This window comes from Equus przewalskii, chromosome X (genome assembly GCF_037783145.1).
Source record: "Equus przewalskii isolate Varuska chromosome X, EquPr2, whole genome shotgun sequence".
NCBI classification, from domain to species: Eukaryota; Metazoa; Chordata; class Mammalia; order Perissodactyla; family Equidae; genus Equus; species Equus przewalskii.
The window spans coordinates 123,221,797-123,244,804 of NC_091863.1; the positions used below are offsets into that span (position 1 = coordinate 123,221,797).

The window sequence follows — 23,008 nt, forward strand, 5'->3', positions numbered from 1 at the left end:
GAACTGACACTGTAAAGATTATTCAGCCTTTCAATCCATGAACGTGGTATGTCTTTCTATTTATTTAGGTTTTTAATTTCTTTCAGCAATGTTTTCAGTTTCAGTGTATAGATCTTGTATATTTTTCATTAAATTACTTCTACTGGTACTGCACTGTAAACTTCATTTTCCAATTAATTTTTGTATAGCTGACTTTGTATCCTGAGACTTTGCTGAATTCACTTTTAGTATAGGTCTGTTTTCTTTCTTTTTTATAGATTCTTTCAAATTTTCTACATTACCTCCAAAAAAATTTTTTTACTTTCTTTAATATTAATGCCTTTTATCTTTTTTCTTGCCTGATCATACTGGATAGAACTTCTAGTACAATGCTGAACAGAAGCATTAAGAGTGGACATCTTTGCCTTTTCCCTGATTTTAAGGGTAACATGTTCAATATTTTACTATCAAATACAATTTATCTGTAGCTCTTTCATAAGTGCACTTTATCAGATGAAGAAGTTCCCTTCTATTTCTCATCTGCTGAGTTTCTATTATGAATGGGCATTAAATTTTGTCAAATGCTTTTTCTATATTTATTAAGATAATTAGATGCTTTTTCTCCTTTATTCTCTTAATATGGTGAATTACACACTGGTTTTTGAATGTTAAACCACATTTGCATTCCTGGGAAAACCCTCACTTGGTTGTGATGTATTATCTTTTTTACATATTGTTGGATTTTATTTTCTAATGTTTTATTAAGATTTTTACATTTATGTTCAGAAGGATATTGGTCTGTAATTTTCTTTTCATGTAATATCTTTGTAAGATTTGGTATCAGGGTTATGCTGGACTCATAAAACAAGCTATGAAGTGTTTCTTCTTCCTCCTCTTCTATTTTCTAAAGGCTTATGTTTATGTAAGATTAGCGTTATTTCTTAAATATTGGTTAAAATTCACCAGTGAAACTATTTGGGCCTAGAGTTTTCTCTGTGGGAAAATTTTTCAATAATGAACTAAATCTTTTTACTAGACGAAGGGCTATTAATATTTTCTACTTCATATTTTGTCAGTTTTGATATGTCCTGTTTTTCAAGGAATTTGTCCATTTCATCCACGTTGTCAACGTCAGGTGTTCATAACATTCCTTTATAATTCTTTTAACGCCTGAAGAGGCTTTAGTAATAGCCTCTTTTATGCCTGATACTGGCAACTTACGTGTTTCTCTTTTTTTTTGAAGATTAGCCCTGAGCTAACTACTGCCAGTCCTCCTCTTTTTGCTGAGGAAGCCTGGCCCTGAGCTAACATCCGTGCCCATCTTCCTCTACTTTATACATGGGACGCCCACCACAGCATGGCGTGCCAAGCAGTGCCATGTCCACACCCGGGATCCGAACCAGCGAACCCCAGGCTGCTGAGAAGCGGAAGGTGTGAACTTAACCGCTGTGCCACCAGGCCGGCCCCTGTGTTTCTCTTTTGATCTTGATTAGTCTGGCCAGGGGATTATCAACTTTGGTGATAGTCATACACTGAATAACGAGGTTTCAGTCAACGACGGATTACATATACGACAGTGGTCCCAGGCTACTGTTGCAACTGAGAAGACACTGATGCAATTCTGGAAGGATTACAACATCTATGACTGTATCAAGAACGTTGCTTGGACTTGGGATGATGTCACCAAGGAGTGCATGAATGGCATCTGGAAAAAGACACTCAAGAGGTTCATGCATGACTTCAAAGCATCTGCCAAGGATGTGGAGGTTGCAAAAACCAACAAGGCTGTGGTTGTGATGCCAAACAACTTTAACCTGCACAGATGAGGATGACCCTGAGGAGCTCCTAGAGGTGGTTCCTGAGGAACTGACTAATGAGGAGTTGCTGGAACTGGGACAGGAATACATAGCTGAAGAAGAGGCAAGAGAAAAGGAAACTGCAGGAGAAGAAAAAGAACTTTCCCAAGAAAATTCACAGTGAAGAGTTTAGCAGAAGCTTTTGCAGATCTCAACAAGCTCCTTAAAAAGTTTGAAAACATGTACAGCAATATATCAAAAAGATTATACACCATGATCAAGTGGGATTTACACCAGGGACACAGGGATGGTTCAACATCCACAAGTCAATCAACGTGATTCACTACATTAACAAAATGAGAAACAAAAACCACATGATCATCTCAATAGATGCAGAGAAAGCATTCAACAAGATCCAACATCCATTTATGATAAAAACCCTCAATAAAATAGGTATAGAAGGAAAGTACCTCAACATAATAAAGGCCATATATGACAAACCCACAGCCAACATCATAGTCAATGGACAAAAACTGAAACCCATCCCTCTCAGAACAGGAACAAGACAAGGGTGCCCACTTTCACCACTCTGAATTCAACATAGTACTGGAGGTTTTGGCCAGAGCAATTCGGCAGGAAAAAGAAATAAAAGGAACCCAAATAGGCAACGAAGAAGTAAAACTCTCACTGTTTGCAGACAACATGATCTTATATATAGAAAACCCCAAAGAATCCATAGAAAAACTATTAGAAACAATCAACAACTACAGCAAAGTTGCAGGGTATAAAATCAACATACATAAATCAGTAGCATTTCTATATGCTAACAATGAACTAACAGAAAAAGATCTCAAGAACTCAATCCCATTCACGATCGCAACAAAAAGAATAGAATACCTTGGGATAAATTTAACCAAGGAAGTGAAAGATCTATACAAAGAAAACTACAAGCCCTTCTTGAAAGAAATCGACGATGACATAAAGAGATGGAAAGACATTCCATGCACATGGATTGGAAGAATAAACATAGTTAAAATGTCCATACTACCTAAAGCAATCTACAGATTCAATGCAATCCCAATCAGAATTCCAATGTCATTCTTTACAGAAATTGAACAAAGAATCCTAAAATTCATATGGGGCAACAAAAGACCCCGAATTGCTAAAGCAATCCTGAGAAAAAAGAACAAAGCTGGAGGCATCACAATCCCTGACTTCAAAACATACTACAAAGCTACAGTAATCAAAACAGCATGGTACTGGTACAAAAACAGATGCACAGATCAATGGAACAGAATTGAAAGCCCAGAAATAAAACCACACATCTTTGGACAGCTAATCTTTGACAAAGGAGCTGAGGGCCTACAATGGAGGAAAGAAAGTCTCTTCAACAAATGGTGCTGGGAAAACTGGACAGCCACATGTGAAAGAATGAAAATTAACCATTCTTTTTCACCATTTACTAAAATAAACTCAAAATGGGTCAAAGACCTAAAGATTAGGCCTGAAACAATAAGTCTTCTAGAAGAAAATATTGGCAGTACACTCTTTGACATCAGCTTCAAAAGAATCTTTTCGGACACCATAACCCCTCACATGAGGGAAACAATAGAAAGAATAAACAAATGGGACTTCATCAGACTAAAGAGCTTCTTCAAGGCAAGGGAAAACAGGATTGAAACAAAAAAACAGCCCACCAATTGGGAAAAAATACTCACAAGTTATTTATCCGACAAAGGGTTAATCTCCATAATATACAAAGAACTCACACAACTCAACAATAAAAAATCAAACAACCCAATTACAAAATGGGCAGGGGACATGAACAGACATTTCTCCAAAGAAGATATACGGATGGCCAATAGACACATGAAAAGATGCTCATCATCACTAATCATCAGGGAAATGCAAATCAAAACTACACTAAGATATCACCTTATACCTGTTAGAATGGCAAAAATATCCAAAACCAAGCATGACAAATGTTGGAGAGGCTGTGGAGAAAAGGGAACCCTCATACACTGTTGGTGGGAATGCAAACTGGTGCAGCCACTATGGAAAACAGTATGGAGATTCCTCAAAAAGTTAAGAATAGAAATACCTTATGAACCAGCCATCCCACTACTGGGTATCTATCCTAAGAACCTGAAATCAGCAATTCCAAAAGTTCCATGCACCCCTATGTTCATCGCAGCATTATTCACAATAGCCAAGTCATGGAACCAACCTAAGTGCCCAGCAACTGCTGATTGGATAAAGAAGATGTGGTATATATATACAATGGAATACTACTCAGCCATAAAAAAGGACAAAGTCGTTCCATTCACAACAACATGGATAGACCTTGAGGGTATTACGTTGAGTGAAATAACCCAGACAGAAAGACGAACTCTGTATGACTCCACTCATAGGTGGTAGTTAACATATGGACAAAGAGAACTGATCGGTGGTTGCCAGGGGAAAGGGGGGTGGGGGGAGGGCACTAGGAGTGAAGTGGTGTACCTACAACATGACTAATAATGATGTACAACTGTAATTTCACAAGGATGTTAACTTTCATAACCTTAATAAAAAAAAAAGTTTGAAAACATGGACCTCAAGACCGAAAGGTTTTCATTAATAGAGAGGAATGTTCCTGGTGCATTATCTGCTTACAAGCAAATCTACGATGGAAAAAAAGACACAAACCAAACAAACCACCATGGCCAGATTTCTGAAAAGAGTGACACTTCATCAAGAAGAGCCTCAGGCAGGTCCTTCAGGAGGTGTTCCGGAGGAAGGCACTGTTATCACAGGAGATGACAGCTGTGTGTGTGTCACTGCTCCTGAAGACGTTCCAGTAGAACAAGATGTGGAGGTGGAAGACAGTGATATTGATGATCCTGACCCTGTGTAGGCCTAGGCTAACAAGTGTGTTTGTGTGTTAGTTTTTAACAAAAAAATTTAAAAAGTAAAAAAATTTTAAAATAGAAAAAAGCTTATAGAATAAGGACATAAAGAAAGAAAATATTTTTGTATAGCTGTACAATATGTCTTTTTTTCTTTAAGATTTTATTTTTCCTTTTTCTCCCCAAAGCCCCCTGGTACATAGTTTGTATTTTCAGTTGTGCGTTCTTCTAGTTGTGGCATGTGGGACGCCACCTCAGCATGGCTTGATGAGCAGTGCCATGTCCACGCCCAGGATCCGAACCGGTGAAACCCCAGGGTGCCGAAGTGGAACGCGCGAACTTAACCACTCGGCCATGCGGCCGGCCCCAATATGTCTGTTTTTAAGCTAAGTGTTATTACAAAAGAGTCAAAAAGTTAAAAAATATTTTTTTTATAAATTTAGTGCAGCCTGAGTGTACAGTGTTATAAAGTCTACAGTAGTTACAGTAACGTCCGAGGCCTCCCCGTTCACTCACCACTCACTCACTGACTCACCCAGAGCAACTTCCAGCTCTGCAAGCTCCATCGTGGTAAGTGCCCTATACAGGTGTACCATTTTTTATCTTTTAGACTGTATTTTTACTGTACCTTTTCTATATTTAGATACAAAAATATCATTGTGTTACAACTGCCTACAGTATTCAGTACAGTAACATGCTGTACAGGTTTGCAGCCTAGGAGCAATAGGCTATACCATATAGCCTAGGTGTGCAGTAGGCTATACCATCTAGGTTTTTGTAAGTATACTCTATGATAGTCACACAAGGATGCAATCACCTAATGATGCATTTCTCAGAATGTATCCCGATCGTTAAGCAATGCATGACTTTATATTCAAAGAACCAACTTTTGGCTTTGTTAATTTTCTCTATTCTTTGTTTTCTATCTCATAGATTTCTGCTCTTACCTTTATCACTTCCTTCCTTCCTTCTACTTACTTTGGGTTTCCTTTGCTCTTCTTTTTCTAGCTTCTTAAGGTGGAATCTCAAAACCACTAATTTTAAACCTTTCTTCTTTTCTAATAACTGCATTTTATAAAAGCTATAAATTTCCCTCTAAGTACTCCTTTAGCTGCATTCTATAAATTTTAATATGTTCTATTTTCATTATAATTCATTATTGCTTGAAATCTTTTCTAATTTTTCTTGTGATTTCCTCTTTGATCCATGGGTTATTTAGAAATGTGTTGTTTAATTTTCAAATATTTGGGGATTTTCCTAGATCTTATTGTTATCTTATTGTTATTATTTCTAATTTAATCTCATTCTGATCAAAGAACATAATCTGTAGGATTTCAAGCCTCTGAAATTTATAGACACTTGTTTTGTGGTTCAGTAAATGATATGTTGTTGAACTGTATCATGTATACTTGAATAGAATGTGTGTTCTGCAGTTGTTGAGTGCATTATTTTACAAATGTCAATTAGGTCAAGGTGGCTGGTAATGTTCAGATCTTCTACATCCCTACTGATTTTTCTGTTTTGTCCTATCAATTACCAAGACAAAGGTATTAAAATTGCCAAGTATGATTACAGATTTGTCTATTTCGCTCTTTAATTTTGCCAATTTTTCTTCATGTATTTTGCAGCTCTGTAATTACATACACACGCATTTATGACCGTTAATGTCTTCCTGATGAACTGACCCTTTTATCATTAAGAAATGTGTCTCTATCACTGGTAATATCCTTTGTTTTGGAGTCTGGTTTTTTTGATATTAGTATTGCCACTCCAGCTTTCCAATGCTAACTGTTTGCATGGTATATCTTTTTCCATCCTTTTATTTTCAACCTAGCTGTGTCTTTACATTGAAAGTGTTTATCTTGGGGGCTGGCCCGGTGGCGGAGTGGTTAAGTTTGCACATTCCACTTTGGTGGCCCGGGGTTCGCCGGTTTGGATCCTGGGTGCAGACATGGCACCGCGTGGCAAGCCATGCTGTGGCAGGCGTCCCACATATAAAGTGGAGAAAGGTGGGCACGGATGTTAGCTCAGGGCCAGTCTTCCTCAGCAAAAAGATGAGGATTGGCAGCAGATGTTAGCTCAGGGCTAATCTTCCTCAAAAAAGAAAAGAAAGAAAGTGCTTATCTTATAGACAACACATAGTTTGGTCTTGCTTTTTTAATTCAGTCTACAATCTCTGCCATTTAACTGAAATGCTTAGTCCATTTACATTTAATGTAACTATTGATCGGATTGGATTTAGGACTACTGATTTGTTCTTTCATTATGAGTATATTTTCTTTTATGTTCTTGAGCATAGTTACAACACCTGCTTTAAAATCCTTCTCTGCTAATCCCAACATCTGGGTCATCCTGGGATAGATTACCATTGATTGTCTTTTCTCTTGAATGGGTGTGGGCAAAGTATGACCTGCAGGCCCAATCTGCCCCACTGCCTGTTTTTGTAAATAAAGTTTTATTGAAATGCAGCCATGCCCATTTGTTTACATACTATAACTGCTTTCACACTACAATAGCAGAGTTGTGTAGTTGTGCCAGAGACTGTATGGCCTGCAAAGCCTAAAATAGTTACTATGCATAGAAAAAAATTTGCTTACTCTTGCCCTTGAGTAAGAGTCACATTTTCCTATTTCTTCAAATGTCCAGACATTGTGAGTAATACACCGTCAGACTTCAGATTCTGCTATGTTCCAATGAAGAGTACTGATTTTTTATTTTAGCAGGCAGTTAACTTGATAGAACTCAAACTCCAAACTGTCTTCCCTATGGTGGGCAGCAGCTGAAATCTCTGTTTATTTCTTTTGCCTTAGCTAGACTGGAACTCAGCAGAGTTTATATGAAGAATCTGGGTCCCTTGCCTGTGGTTAACTGCTTTCCAGGACTTCTGCCCAAGTTTCCAGCTGCTGTGGTTGCTCTGAACTCTGTCCTCTTGATTCCTCAACCCCTGAGATTGTGGGTCTCTATCCAAGTCTCAGACTCCCCGCAGCAGCACTCACTAGGACTCTCTCAGGTGAAAAACCATCACAAACAGGAAATTCACCTAATGCAGTTCCCATCTTCCAAGTATCAACTTCCTTCCAGTTTCTACCTACTTTTAGGTACATTCTAGTGCCTTTTTAAGTTGTTTTTAATTTTTGTCCAAAGTTTTTAGGTGTTACCTGCAAGAGGGGTAGTCCAAAATGGGCTACTTCACTACTACCAGAAGCAAATCCCCCAGGCAACTTTTGAACACAATAATCCTGATTTTGCATCCTTACTGAGATATATCCTAAGCACAAAAAGAAATCTTGAACTTCATTTCGCATTTTTATTGTTAGAGATAATATTTGTACAATTTTATAACTATTTTATACATATTACAAGGTAAGACAAACAATTAACTATGTTAATGTTAATTAGGAATCAACATTTTCAGTGTAAGAGAAAGATATATAAGGATAAATTAAAAGTTAAAGACAAACCCTCTAATGTTAAATTTCCAAAGAAGATATCATCGTGTATTCATGAGTTTAAATTTTTTTTCAATGTATTTTCTAGCTTTGTCCACTGAAAGGGCCTAGACGCAATTTCACTCCAGTAAGAATGACTATATCTAGCACTCAAATCTTGGATTCTAAATATCATTTCCCACTAAAAGGAACCAGAACTCTTGGAACCAGTTCTGGGGCAGGAAAAGCACACTGTGGGATGCAATGTCTTGTGCCAGAAAGCAAAGAATTGCTCAAAGACTAATTAATGAGGGAATGCCAAGAGGACACAGGTGCCAGCATGAAGGGACTCTCACTGACCAAATTTACAATAAATTGATCAAAAAAAAGGTGACTGCACCTGAATTGTAAAGCATCCAATAAATAAAACTTCACTAGTCCATACTGACATGAAAGAGAAGATAAAACACAACAGCAAATATTTTGCCACCATTTGAGGTGACTATTACACCAACTCCTTATTCTGGAATTTAGTCATTAGTTTAGTAATTAAAGGCAAAGATTCAGCATTTATACTGTCTTTTTGGGAGAAAATACAGTTCCCCCTTACTTGATGAGGGAAATTTCTTTACAGAGGAATACCAATATTAAATGTAGAAAAGATGACAGAATTAGAAAATCCATCATTTTGTAACCCCCAATGTAATAATAGATCCAGGCAAGGGTCATCAATGAATGCTAAAACCATTAGGTGAATGGCTATTGGGCAACAGGATCTTTGTATGGTGCCAAAGCATCACACCACAGATTACATACACAATTACAATAGGAAAACTGGACAACTGCAATGGAAAGATGTGGAAATCATCTCCTTCTTCAACCAAGTGGTAAAATGCAGCATCACAAACTACGGGGGAACCAGCCAGTATGTGCTTCCTAATCTGACGCTAACATGAAATATTCTTGTCCAAAATGTTTACCTAAACAAGCTAGCAGAACCTACCTCTCATTTACAATTAATATAAGGGATAAACAGGAAAAGAGACACATCTAGAATGTGGGTCTTCTTTAAGACAACTGGGCTGGTTGCTTCAAAAAGTCTATGTCAAAATAATTGATTAGGGGCCGGCCTGGTGGCACAGCAGTAAAAGTTCGCATGTTCCGCTTCTCGGTGGCCCAGGGTTCGCCGGTTTGGATCTGAGGTGCGGATATGGCACCACTTGGCAAAAGCCATGCTGTGGTAGGCATCCCACGTATAAAGTAGAAGAAGATGGGCATGGATGTTAGCTCAGGGCCAGTCTTCCTCAGCAAAAAGAGGAGGATTGGCAGCAGTTAGCTCAAGGCTAATCTTCCTCAAAAAAAAAAAAAAAAAAAGAATTGATTTAAAAAAAAAGTCTAGGGGCTGGCCCCATGGCCGAGTGGTTAAGTTCACGTGCTCTGCTTCGGCAGCCCAGGGTTTCGCCAGTTCGAATCCTGAGCGTGAACATGGCACCGCTCATCAAGCCATGCTGAGGCAGCATCCCACATGCCACAACTAGAAAGACCCACAACTAAAAATACACAACTATGTACCAGGGGGTTTTGGGAGAAAAAGGAAAAATAAAATCTTTAAAAAAAACGTCTATGTCACAGGTGGACTGGAGGTAGGGAGGCTGTTCTTATTAAGAGACAAAGGAAGCATACTCAAATGCAAGGTATAAATCCTAATTGCTTACTAGCTCCCCCCCACCAAACAGCTATAAGAGACATTTCGGGGAAATCAGAATTTGAAACGGCTGTCTGATGACATTAGAGAATTATTGTTAATTTTTTAGATGTGCTCGGGGCACTGTGCTTTTATTGGAAAATGTCTTTATTTTTAGGAGACATAAGCCCAAACAGCTAGGGATGAAATGTCATGATGTCTGTGAATTCCTTTCAAACGGTGAGCAAAAAGGTATAAAAATGCACATATCTATACAGACCAAGAAAACATGTCAAAATATTAACAATCATTGGATCTAGGCAGTGGGTGCACAGGCTTCCCAATAAGTTAGAAAAAAAGATTTGGCTGAAATAAAGAACTTAACAGAAGGGAGAGAAAAAGTCTAGGAGATCTTCCAAAATTCAGAGCAAATAAATAAATAAATAAACAAACAAATGGAAAATATTAGAGAAGGCTAAGACAGAGGACCAATATAAGAAGTTCAAAATTAAGTTAACAGGAATCTCCATAAGTAAGGGAAATTGGAAGGATAGAAACTAACGTATTTTTTTAAAAAAGAGTTGACAACAGACAAAAGTATTCTGATTGAATGACTCCAGCACAGTGAATGAAAAAGACACAACTCTAGACACATTCTTATGAAATTTCAGGACACTAAATAAAAAGAAAAGATCCTAAAAATTCTCCAGGAAAGGAGAGAGAAAAGAAGGCCACCTACAAAAGAACTACAATCAGGGGCCAGCCAGTAGCATAGTGGTTAAGTCTGCACACCTGGCTTCAGTGGCCTGGGGTACATTGATTCAGATCCCAGGCACAGACCTACACACCGCTCATCAAGCCATGCTGTGGCAGCATCCCACATACAAAATGGAGGAAGACCGGCACAGACAGGAGGGAAAATGATTTTCAACTTGGAATCCTACGTTCAGCCAATCTGGTAGAAGAGCAGAAGAAAGGCATTTCTGACAACCAGTCACTCAGAAGACACGTCTGTTATAACACTTTCGGCTGTTAAGAAACACAAAAGCCAACTCAAACTGGCTTACACAATAAGAAATATATTCTCTCATGTAACTGGAAGCCCAGAGCTGGGGCAGGGCCAAGGTTCCTCCTGTCTCTCTGTTCCATCATCCTTGGTGAGGAAGCGCTGTTCTCAGGCTTTGTCCCTCTGTCTGAGGTACACACTGCCAGCAGCACGTTCCTTATTTATATCCAGTGAGGGGGAAAAACCCTTCCCTGAACATGCCATGAAAGCCCTTCCCTTCAGTCTGAGTGGACCAACTAAGATCATAGGTCCAGCCTTGATCAATAACAGTTGCCAAGGGAATGCAATGTGCAGAATGACTTAAGGATCCTCGCTGGAGTTGGGAATAAGGTGGAAAGGTGAACACCAGGGTCCTGTTAGGAACAGAGAAAGAGGAAATGGATATGGGTAAGTGAAAACAGTGTCCACTACAGTTTACTACCCACGTGCCCTATCTTAGCAAGTTATTTAAAGATGTATTCCAGAAAACAAGGAGTAAACCAAGTAAAAGATATGGGTTCTGGGAAATAGTGGCCCCAACCCAAGAGCTCAGAGAAGGGAAGATCCAGGTGGCAGCTGTGTACAACCTTAGCGAGCAAGTACTTGTCCAGATTGCAAGAGAAAGAAAGAGAGTTCTGAGAGGAAGGCCTTTGGAGGAAAAATGCAAAAATCACAGGGAAAAAAGCAGCATGGCTGAGAGGATTTTACAACAAGATCAGGGAATACTATTAAAGAAAAGCAAGGGGCCGGCCCCGTGGCCAAGTGGTTAAGTTCACGCAATCTGCTTCAGGCGGTCCATGGTTTCTCCAATTGGATCCTGGGTGCAGACATGGCACCGCTCATCAAGCCATGCTCGGGCAGCATCCCACATGCCACAACCAGAGGCGCTCACAACTAGAATATACAACTATGTACGGGGGGCCTTTGGGGAGAAGAAGAAAAAGAAGACTGGCAACAGATGTCAGCTCAGGTGCCAATCTTAAAAAAGAAAAGCGAAAGGCAATCAGAAACAGTGGGGAAAAAAAAGAGTTGTACAAGAAAATCAAGGTCCAAATACAAAGCAGGGTGAATTCTGGCGAGGATTTAGGATTTTAAGCCGATGACGGAGACTAAGAAAAGAGAATTCATTTGACTTTGATCGGTCTTTCTCCTCTGAGTGGTTCAGCGATTGTGACCCAGACCTAGAAAGGAAATGCAATCCTAGCATTTATTTGGCCCCACAGTGAACAATATTCGTATATGCATAATAACGTCAATGGTGTTGACTGGTTTTCAACGTTAGAACTAACCTATGACCACTTGGATGTGGCTGCAGGGCAGAGCAAAAACAATTTTAAGAACAGATACGGTCACATATAGCTCTCAGGAGGCAGAAGCGGTGGAGGCGGGAAGGTGGAAGGAAAAGCAAGGTCATTAATATCCTCATCTTATACAGAGGGGAAGTGTCATCTAGACTAAAGTTGATGGAAGAGGAACTCTGTTTAAAGTTAGAGAAAATGTAAATATGAATCTCAACATGGGAGGTGATGTAAGCTAAGTCGTCCTCCTTCATTTCAGGGAGTTAATTTAATTCCCCAAAGTGGCAAATCAAGAAAGATGTATAAGCATATGATTTAGTTTTGAGGTAACCATCAAAGAAACTAAAAGTAGAAATGGTTAAAAGCCGTCATCTCTGGGTCATGGAAGAGGAAGGGGAAGGGGCAGACTTGTTTTCACCAACCTCTTTTGAGAGAGGTTATGCTGTTATCGAGTGGCTGTAATATTTTGATAAAAACTCAGAACACAAAACAACCTAAGCTTTCAATAGTTTCCTACTGCTCTGACGTCAACATCAAAAATCTTGCACCCAGCCCGTTCAACTTCTCTGCCCAGATCAATGACACCCCCTAAACCCTACTCTGCTCCAGCCACACAGGGCTTCTCAAGTGCCTCAGAGAGCTAAGCTCCTGCCAGACTCAGGGCCTTCACACATGCTCTTCTCTGTCAAGAAAGCCCTGCTCCATTCTGTGCCTTGCCCACTTCTGTTCACCCCTTGGTTCCCAGCTTGAGCACTGTCTCCTTAGAGCAGGCTTCCTTCTCCCTCCCAAGACTGAGCTGTTCCCCCATAACACACGGTCACAGCGAGCCCCCCCCATACTTGTCCTTCAAGGCACTTAATCCGTTGTAATTACACAATTACTTGTGAATTACTTAAAGTCTATCTTGCCCACCAAACTTAAGCTCCAGGAGGAAAGGTACCAATCTGTCTCAGTCACCCTACAGCCTGCCTATCACAGTACCCAGAGTACTGTAGCCGCCTGACTCCATCATGTAATGAATGGTTGGATGACAACCTAATGAACTGTAGATCCTTCAGCATGGAGCAGCAAGAAACTCCGTACTTAAACTGAATTGTATTGGCCAGATGAAAAAGTTATTAAACATGGAACAATCCTACTATTTACAATTGAGTGTCATTATAACAAACAGTCCTATGAAATGTGTAGTGTTTCATGAGTGTCGGTGAGGAAGCTGTACAATATGTCACCCAAAGTCCTGCTGCATCCATCTGAAAGATGACTTGTGATTTGGACTGAGGTCTTAGCAGTGGAGATGGTGAGAAGTGGTTAGTTCTGGGGTACATTTTAAATGTAGAGCCCCACAGGACTTGCTGGTGAAACAGAGGAAGGTGAGGGAAAAGAGCAGAATCTAGGTCAACTCCTATGATTTTGGATTGGTAACTGAGTGGATGTTGATGTTATTTACTAGAGATAGAAAAGACAGGAGGAACAGTAGATTTGAAGGGGGGAAAAAAAGCAAGAGTTCTGTTTGGGACTTGTTAAGTTGGAGATGTCTATGAGCAACTCAAGTGGAAACACTGAAGAGGCCATCCAACGTGGGGCTCAAGAGGGAGGTTAAAGATGCAGGCACACAGTAGAATCGTCAGCACACAGCTGTGCCCGTCATTCGGAGCACTAAAAACGCAGAAACAATGGAAATGCCCCTAATTAAATCAAGGCCTAGCCATCAATGCGATGTCATGTAGTCATTAAAAATGATGATGTAAAGACATTATCCAGACATCATCTATCTGTAGATGGCAGATTTATGGGCAATTCTTACTTTTCCCCTTTCTATACTTTCTAAACATTTTTTTTCATTGAACAGATATTGCTTTTGTAATTAGAAGATGCAATTACGTTATTTTTATTTTAGGGAAAAGTGATGACACAAATCTATTTTTACCAACATAGACAGACATCTACAAAATATCATTGAGGAGAGAAGGGAAGTTACTACAGCACATATTACATGATCCCATTTATCTAAAACAATATGTATGCACGCACATGGGTGCATAAAGAAGACTTTTAAAGGATGTTTAAAATGCCAACAGCAAAGGTAACTTTTAGGCTATTATTTACTAAGCAATTTATGTGGTATTAAGTGTTCTTAAACAGTTTTAGTTGCATTACACTTTGCGTGGTATCTGTAAAACACTAAATGTGTTCACAAAAATATCTGAGATAATAATGTGAACCAAGCTTTAAACGTCATTTTGTTTCCCTTTATTGCACCTCTGCTCTAGGGCTTTCCTTGCTCTCCTTCTCCTACACACTTACTACTCAAGTGCTGGCTGTCCTTATATATGTAGCTGTATGGTACGTACACAATAGGCGTTCTTCATCTTTTTCTGCCATGGACCCTTTTGGCCCTCTGGACGCCTCCTCAGAAGAATGTTTTGAAATGCATAAAATAAAACGCATAGAAATCGATTAACAACATACTTTGAGAATCAGTGCTAGAGTAGTAGGTGCTTCTTTAGTAAACCATTAAATAACCAGATCTAGAGATGGGTCTAATAACTACCCTAAGTTTGAAGCAGTAATGAGCACAAATGATATTTCAAAATATCTGGAACTATAATATGGTATGAAAGTATCTTTGATCTCTAGTGGTGACAAAGTCACATGTATTCGTAATACTACCATAGTCTACGGTCATCACTCAGGGAAATCTGAATTTTTAGGTGAGTGAAAATAAAGATGGAGTGTTTTTCCCACCCAAAGCCACAGAACCCCTGAATTCTCCAGTCTGAGTAGGAGCCCTCAGTCTAGAAACATACACACCAAACGGTAACAGCAGTTTTCTCCACATGGTAGAATTTCCAGAGTGATTTCCATATGCATCTTCCAAATTTTCTACAATGATGTTTTACTGGTGTAATTAAAAAAATCAAGACCTTAATAAATACTGTTTTTGTTCATTTGTTTTCTCTTAACCTGGAAGAGTGGTTAAGAAATTTCACACAGTTGCTTACAAGCCACATTAACTTTTATAGGGTGATACCACTTAAAAAAAAAGACTTTGAACCTTCCCTAACTACTTAAGTATTATGACAACTTTAATCATTCCCCTGTTCTTACAAGCCTAGAAAAAAATTCACTAGAATTACTTATTCTGGAGTTAAAAAGGACAAAAAGACAAACTGTTACAACTGCAGACGTCAGTCTGTTTTTTTGCCAAGTATAATTCCAAAAACAGCTGAAAATATTAGAGCAAATTAATACTTAATATGGACCAATACCTTCTGCTATTTACAAAAACACAAAAACCAGAAACACACTGAAATTTAACATTTTAAAAATAAGTTACTAAATATGTGCAAATTTAAAATATAACTTATCAAAGTAATGTCAAAACTTAAATACCACTAGAAGCCCCAGAAAAACCAAAATGCTTTAATGTTTTCAAAAATAATTCACACGTGGAAAGTCAGCTCATGCTAAAAAGTGCTCAAGTTCGTGTTTTAGCAGCAACATGGAGTGTGCAAAAGGAGATGGGAATGAAGGGAAATGTGCATATCTCAGAAGCCTGCTTTGCTTTCTTTCAAATCTAAAAATAAAATCTTTGGATTGCCCGATTAATAAGTCCAGAAAATGGATGCCTTTTTTTGTGGAAAGCTTTCACAAACACAGAAACAAAAATATCTTCTCCTCAGTTAATAGGACCAAAGGATGTAAACATAAACCAGATGTCAATCCTTGTTTCTCTACAATTCCATTCTCCCTCAGGGCTCTGGTGGGGCTTTTGTTGTAAAGATGTGTCTACAGCACAAGGAGACATGTAAAATGAGTGAAGGTCTGCACAGAGCAACACGGACCAGGCTCAAAAGCGAGGCACTGAGTGAAAAGAGCCAGTTGCAGCATGTTACATACAGGAGGACACCACTCTGTAAATCTGCAAAACACTTTCAAGTGTTATATGTTGTCACATGTAACACAGCATAAAGCTTGCATAGAAAGCATCCCCATCACCTCTGAGGGACGGGCTACCTCGGGGAGGCAGGGCAGCAAGTGCAACCATGGGCTGAGATTTTGCTGGAGCTGTCACATTCGAGTTCCATAAAAGGAGGTTGATGTGAACAGGACAAACAGCTAACATTTCCAAAGTCTGGGTGGAAAGCACCCGAGTAGCTACCACACGAGCAAAGTGCGGAGGCTGGGACGAAAGAGTGCCAGGAGGACTGCGGGAAGGTAGGATCTCAAAGGCAGAAGAGTCGGGATGGCCTGAGGGAGGGCAGAGGAGCTGCGAGGAGGGCTCCGACCCCACCTCCCGAGCCCAGGCTTGCGGAGATTACAGCAGTACAGGCCACAGTGGCTGTCAGAGTGGACCTAGTACTTGACATGACAGGAATGAGCTTGCTTACACACTGCTTCCTTCACCATGAAAGTCTTGGTAAAAGAATAATAAATAGGGGCTGGCCCCATGGCCGAGTGGTTAAGTTCGTGTGCTCCGCTGCAGGCGGCCCAGTGTTTCGTCGGTTCGAATCCTGGGCGCGGACATGGCACTGCTCATCAGACCACGCTGAGGCGGCGTCCACATGCCACAACTAGAAGGATCCACAACTAAGAATATACAACTATGTACCAGGGGGCTTTGTGGAGAAAAATGAAAAAATAAAAAAATCTTAAAAAAAATAAAAATCAGAAGAACTAAGCACTGTGTTTGGTACCATAGTTGACTCACACGCCATCCAAGCTCCTGCCCTCCTCCCAGGATTGAGTATCAGACAATGAAGTGTGTTGGAGAAGGGGAAGCCCTCTCCTTATGGGTCCCCGGGGCCTCCCAGGGTAGCAGTCAAAGGAAAGAAGGTTCCATGAAGAGATCTGGAGTGGGAGCCCCAGGGCCCTGATGAGTGGGTGGGAAGTCGGCTCAGAGCAGATGGCCTCCAGAGCAGCACAAGGTGAAAAGGGGACAGAATGGATGGTGAAGAGCGCCTCACACTGCCTTCTGGGGCTCAGGAACATCTCAGAGTGTGCTGCAGCTTGGAAAGAAAGCCAAGCCTATTTGGCAGAGCTGGTGCAGCTGTGTCTGATTTCCTACCAGCATTCCCTGGTAGGAAGCCACTCCTAGCCCCCTGGCCTGTCTTGCTCCACCTGTCTCATCTCCGAACTCCTCAGACCCAGCCAAACAGTTCTCTCTTGTCTGAGCCTCCATACGTGCTGGTCTCTCCCCTACTCATACTTTCTCCAGAACTAGCTAATGTTGCCTTATCGTTTAAGTCCTGGGGGTCACTTTTCAAAGAAGTCTCTTCCCTGACCCCACCCCGAAGTCTAGGTGGGATCCCTCAAATATTTACGCGCTCCTTCAGTGGCCAGTACTTCATCATACCATTTAGCCCCTTGTGAAGTAATGGCCTTTTTGCCTGTCCGTATCTCCCTTTAGACCAGAAGATTACTGGGGGAGGGACAGTCCCTGGCATCTAGTACAGTAACCAACACGTAACAGATGCTCAGTATAGGGTAAACAATAAAGGACTGCTCTACACATAAAGAGTACAACAGTTAAAGAGAAACGAAGCAACAGCACTCTGGTCCCGAATACTTCCAGGATATTCCCTATGCATATCACAATGCAAACGAGACAGAAAATCCAGCAGCTGCAGGAGACTCTTCAACCCTGAGTCCCAAGGAGCCACCACAACTTAGTACCAAAATCAAAATGCTCCATTTTCTTCAAGATATACAGATGAGAACTGGCTGAAGTTCCCCCTGCCAAGTAAAGGTCCTGCCAAACAAGTTCTGCTCATACGAGGTCACATCTGATGATATGGAAGCTTCCGAAGTTTTGCTCTCTAGTGCGAAATGCTAAAAATTATTTCTTCCTAACCTAATGAACAGTTCTCTAATCTCTACAAATAGCATTGCAGTCATAAATTTACGTGCTTATCTACTCATTTGTACCCTTTTCTTTAAAACTGTCCAATTAAAAGGGCATCCTTGATTTAACAATATCTATCAAAGTTTAAAACGCACATATCCTTTGACCCAGTAAGTCCCATCTCTAGGAATTTATCCTACAGATAAACTTGGCAGTGAGCAAAAAGGTACATGTAAAAGACTATTCACTACATTATTAGTGAAATAAAAAACAAGGGAAACGTAACTATCCATCAACAGAAAACTGGTTAAGTAAATTACAGTGCATACATCTAAGGGACTACTAACCCAATCCTTAAAAATGATACGGTTCTACAGGAACTGATACCGAACAATCTCTAACATACATTAACTAAAAAGAGCAAACCTCACAAATGTGCACGGTTTTTAACTGCTTATGTAAAAACACACACACATAAAATATATGCATAAACACAAATATAAAAATATAAAATAGGGCCAGTCTGGTGGCACAGCAGTTAAGTGCGCACATTCCGCTTTGGCAGCCTGGGGTTCGCCAGTTCGGATTCCAGGTGCAGACATGGCACCGCTTGGCAAGCCATGCTGTGGTAGGCATCCTACATATAAAGCAGAGGAAGATGGGCACAGATATTAGCTCAGGGCCAGTCTTCCTCAGCAAAAAGAGGAGGATTGGCGGCAGTTAGCTCAGGGCTAATCTTCCTCAAAAAAATAAATAAACAAATAAAGTAAAATAAAATAATATGAGGTAGCTAAAAGAGTCAATTTCATACAGACAGAAAGTAGAAGTGTGATTGCCGGGGCTGGAGGACGAGGGAGGAATGAATGGGAAGTCATGGTTTAATGGGGACAGTTTCAGTTTTGCAAGATGAAGAGGGTTCTGGAGATGCACAGTGGTGATGGCTGTACAACAATGAGAATGTACTTAGTGTCACTAAACTCTATACTTAAAAATGCCAGACCGGTGGTGTAGTGGTTTACGTTCACATGCTCCGCTTTCGTGGCCCGGGGTTCTCCGGTCTGGATCCTGGGCGCAGACCTACACACCACTCATCAAGCCATGCTGTGGTGGCATCCCACAAAGAAGAACTAGAAGGGGGCCAGCCCGGTAGCATAGTTGTTAAGTTTGAGCACTTGGCTTTGGTGGCCCAGGGTTCACAGGTTCAGATCCTGGGCGTGGACCTACACACTGCTCATCAAGCCATGCTGTGGCAGCATCCCATATACAAAGTAGAGGAAGACTGGCAGGGACGTTAGCTCAGGGACCATCTTCCTCAAGCAAAAAGAAGATTGGCAATAGATAGTAGCTCAGGGCTAATGTTCCTCACACACACACAGAAAGCACCGCCCCAAGCCAGCCGTAGTGGTCTAGTGGTTAAGTTTAGCATGCTCTGCCATCAGTGGCCTGGGTTTGGTTCCTGGGTGCCAACCTACAGCACTCGTCATCTGTCAGCGGCCACGCTGTGGTGGCAACCCACATACCAAAAAAAAAAAAAAAGAAGAAGAAGAAGAAGATTGGCAGCAGATGTTAGCCCAGGGTGAATCTTCCTCAGCAAAAAATAAACGACAAAAAAAAGAACTAGAAGGATTTACAACTAGGATATACAACTATGTACTGGGGCTTTGGGGAGGAAAAGAAAAAAAAAGAGGAAAAATGGCAACAGATGTTAGCTCAGGGTCAATCCTCCTCACCAAAGAGCATAAAAAAATGGCTAAAATGGTAAATTTTATGTTATGTATATTTTACCACAATTTAAAAACTTTACACACACACACATAAATAAGAAACTGGTAATGATGGCTGCCTCCAGGGAGAGAAATGGGTGTCTGAGGACAGGGTGGCAAGGAGATCTTTTATCATATTTAACCTTTTAAACCATCTTTTTCATTCTGTACTAGACACCTATTAAAAAAACCTTTTTTAAACCCAGCCTTATAGAAGAAGCCTTTTCCTTAATCATAAATCATTTATATCACTTCTTTAAGTAAAAATATTCGGGGTTCACTGGTTTGGATCCCAGGTGCAGACATGGCACTGCTTGGCACACCATGCTGTGGTAGGCATCCCACGTATAAAGTAGAGAAAGATGGGCACGGATGTTAGCTCAGGGCCAGTCTTCCTCAGCAAAATGAGGAGGATCAGCAGCAGTTAGCTCAGGGCTAATCTTCCTCAAAAAAAAAAATTTCAATCCAAATCAGGATTCCACTTCAGTTTTGAGGGCATTTATTAGATTTAAATGATGCAAGCTGCAAAAAAATTACACTTGTTCCCCTAAGAATATACTCGCCAAAAGCTTGTCTTTATTTTTATCAGCTGTTACAGAAAAGCCTCAAAGTCATCATAGAAGAAAATTACCATTTTTATCAGTACACAACTTTTATTTCATCACAACCGAGCTAGCTGAATATAGAACTGTTTCAACAGCAAAAAGCCCTCATCATAATTCAAGACAAAACCAGCCTGCAATTACATGAGTTAGAAAACAAACCATGCTTATGTTGCAGTCTACTCTAAAGCTCTAACTTATATGTCAGAATTTAAAACACACAGACATACACACACACCCGCTCTGGATGCCTCCTAGTTTATCTAAAACCTACTTTTGTGAAGATCCACTGTTTTCTTGGATCTTCCAGAATGAGCACTGCAGCCGGGCCGCTGGCATCACAAGCCCTGTAGCCCCGCTCCCAAAGAGAAGGCAGCACTTGCAGGGCCTAGTACCACCCCTGACTCAAAGCAGGGGCTCAAATATTTACTGGGTGAATGAATAAATGATTATCTGCTGATAGGCCTGTCATCAAGCCTCACAAAGAAGAAATTCAGAAAGAAAGAAGTAAGAGATGCTTTGTTAATTTGAAGTCAGCACATGAGAGAAGTGAAGACTAGAGGATGGCTGCGACACAACTGGCTAAGTGGGCTCCAGACCTCATCTCATCCAAAAATTAAATACAAAAACAGGTATTTTAAAAACCATATGATGGGCCGGCCTGGCGGTGCAGCAGTTAAGTGCGCACCTTCTGCTTCGGCAGCCCGGGGTTCGCCAGTTCGGATCCCAGGTGCGGACATGGCACTGCTTGGCAAAAAGCCATGCTGTGGTAGGCGTCCTACATATAAAGTAGAGGAAGATGGGCATGGATGTTAGCTCAGGGCCAGTCTTCCTCAGCAAAAAGAGGAGGACTGGCAGTAGTTAGCTCAGGGCTAATCTGCCTCAAAAAAAGAAAAAGAAAACAAGCCACTTACCTATAAGATTCTTTTTTATGCATCAAATATGTGTGTATGAATATAGTACATCATCAAGTTTTTTAGGAAGAAAATATAGATGAACACTGACACGTTCTTAAGAGTAGGAAAGGACTTTCTAAGTATAAAAGCAACAGAAGAAATCATAACAGAAATTTTATGTATCAAAAAGACAAGCAGAGTCAAAAGATACATGACAAAGTAGAAAACATATCTGCATGATGACAAAGAATTAATATCCTTAACACATTACAAGTTCTTACAAATCGACTTAAAAAGAAATATCCTGATGGAAGACTGAAGGCAGAACACAAACAGACAATTCACAAAGACCAAATACAAATGGCCAGTGATTACTGAAGTTCGGCCTCAGTAATAACCCAAGGAGCAGAAATTTAAAAGATGGATATCCAGTTCTGGGAGGGTACAAGAAGTGGCACTTTCTCAGACTGTGGTGGGAACTGGGACAGCCATCCTGGAAGGCGATGTGGTGATATCCACCAGCAACTCCAAGTCTAGGCTGCCGTTCTTCAAAAAGCGACTGGCACACGAGGAAGTTCAATCCAGTAGTATCCTTAATAGTGAACCATTGGGAAAACCAATAGGGAGAAAATGCAGGACAGTAAATCAGCACCAGACCACGCTGCTATTTAACAGAAATGAGGCAGAGATATGAATCCCAGGAACAGATGCAGAATATGTATAATACCATCTTCATTTTGTTAAAAATACAAAAGGTACATATTTGTACAGCCTGAGAAGAAGATTCAGAAGGATCTAAGTTAAGTTATTAAGAGTGGTTACTTTGGGTACTGGGCGCGGAGAGCAATGGGGAGCTTTCACTTTTTTACTTGGTATACTTTAAAATTGTCTGAATTTTCTACAAAAGCACGTATTATTTCTTATAATTTCTTAAAAAGGAAATGAAGAAAAGTAATAAGATATCAAGCACTTATCTACTAAAGACAGATTCTGTCCTTTAAGAATTCCCTTCAAAGTTCCTTGAAGGTCAAATGGCCGTGTCTTTCCCACTCATAAGTAATAGATATGTTTTAAAATATCTCTTCCTTTCTACATTTCTTAGAAGAAACTGTGCAGAGTCACTACTACCTGTTTTATAAAATCTGTTCATAATCTGAGAAAAAGACGGTTAAAACATAACTGCCCCCCGTCCCAGGCCTAGCATCCACCAGAAGAAACCCATTCACTGCCCATATTACATTTAGTCCACACAATTTCTGAGACAATGCACAAAGCACCAGCCACACAACTCCCACCAGCATAAATACGTGGTGTACAAAGAACGTCCTGTCAGCAGGGCCCAGAGCACACCCCACAGCAGTAAAGGGGAAGGACAATTTGAGTCACAGGATGAGGAGTGGAACCAAATTGGGGACTTGGAGGCAGTGCAATGCTCTTCACTTCCTTCCACACCTTCTGGTCTACTCTGCCCAAACCCTGCCGCTCATGTAGTCCCTAAACAGTCCCTAAAGAGGCTATCTGTTACGGATGTCCACACAGCTTTAGACTGAGGTGTCAGAAACCACTAGAGAGACATAACAAAGTGCTACCTGGGAGTCTCAGCTGGAAGCACAATGGCAGCTTATGTGTAAACACATTTTTTCTTAGGAAAAGAAATGGAAAAATTCAATTAGAACGTTCTGCCTTACCACACGAAATGTCTGAAATCCAGGTGTCAAAACACCAAACGTGGAGTGACCACTGATTTTAAAAAAGCTTGAGATACTAAGCCTGACAGTTGAGAA

The 23,008-nt window shown here is 40.5% G+C and overlaps 1 protein-coding gene across 12 annotated transcripts in view; it reads right to left on the reverse strand.

Moving 5' to 3' along the window:
- Window positions 1–23,008, reverse strand: part of MECP2 (methyl-CpG binding protein 2) — a 71,444-nt gene that overhangs the window by 42,659 nt on the left and 5,777 nt on the right. The window lies entirely within an intron of this gene.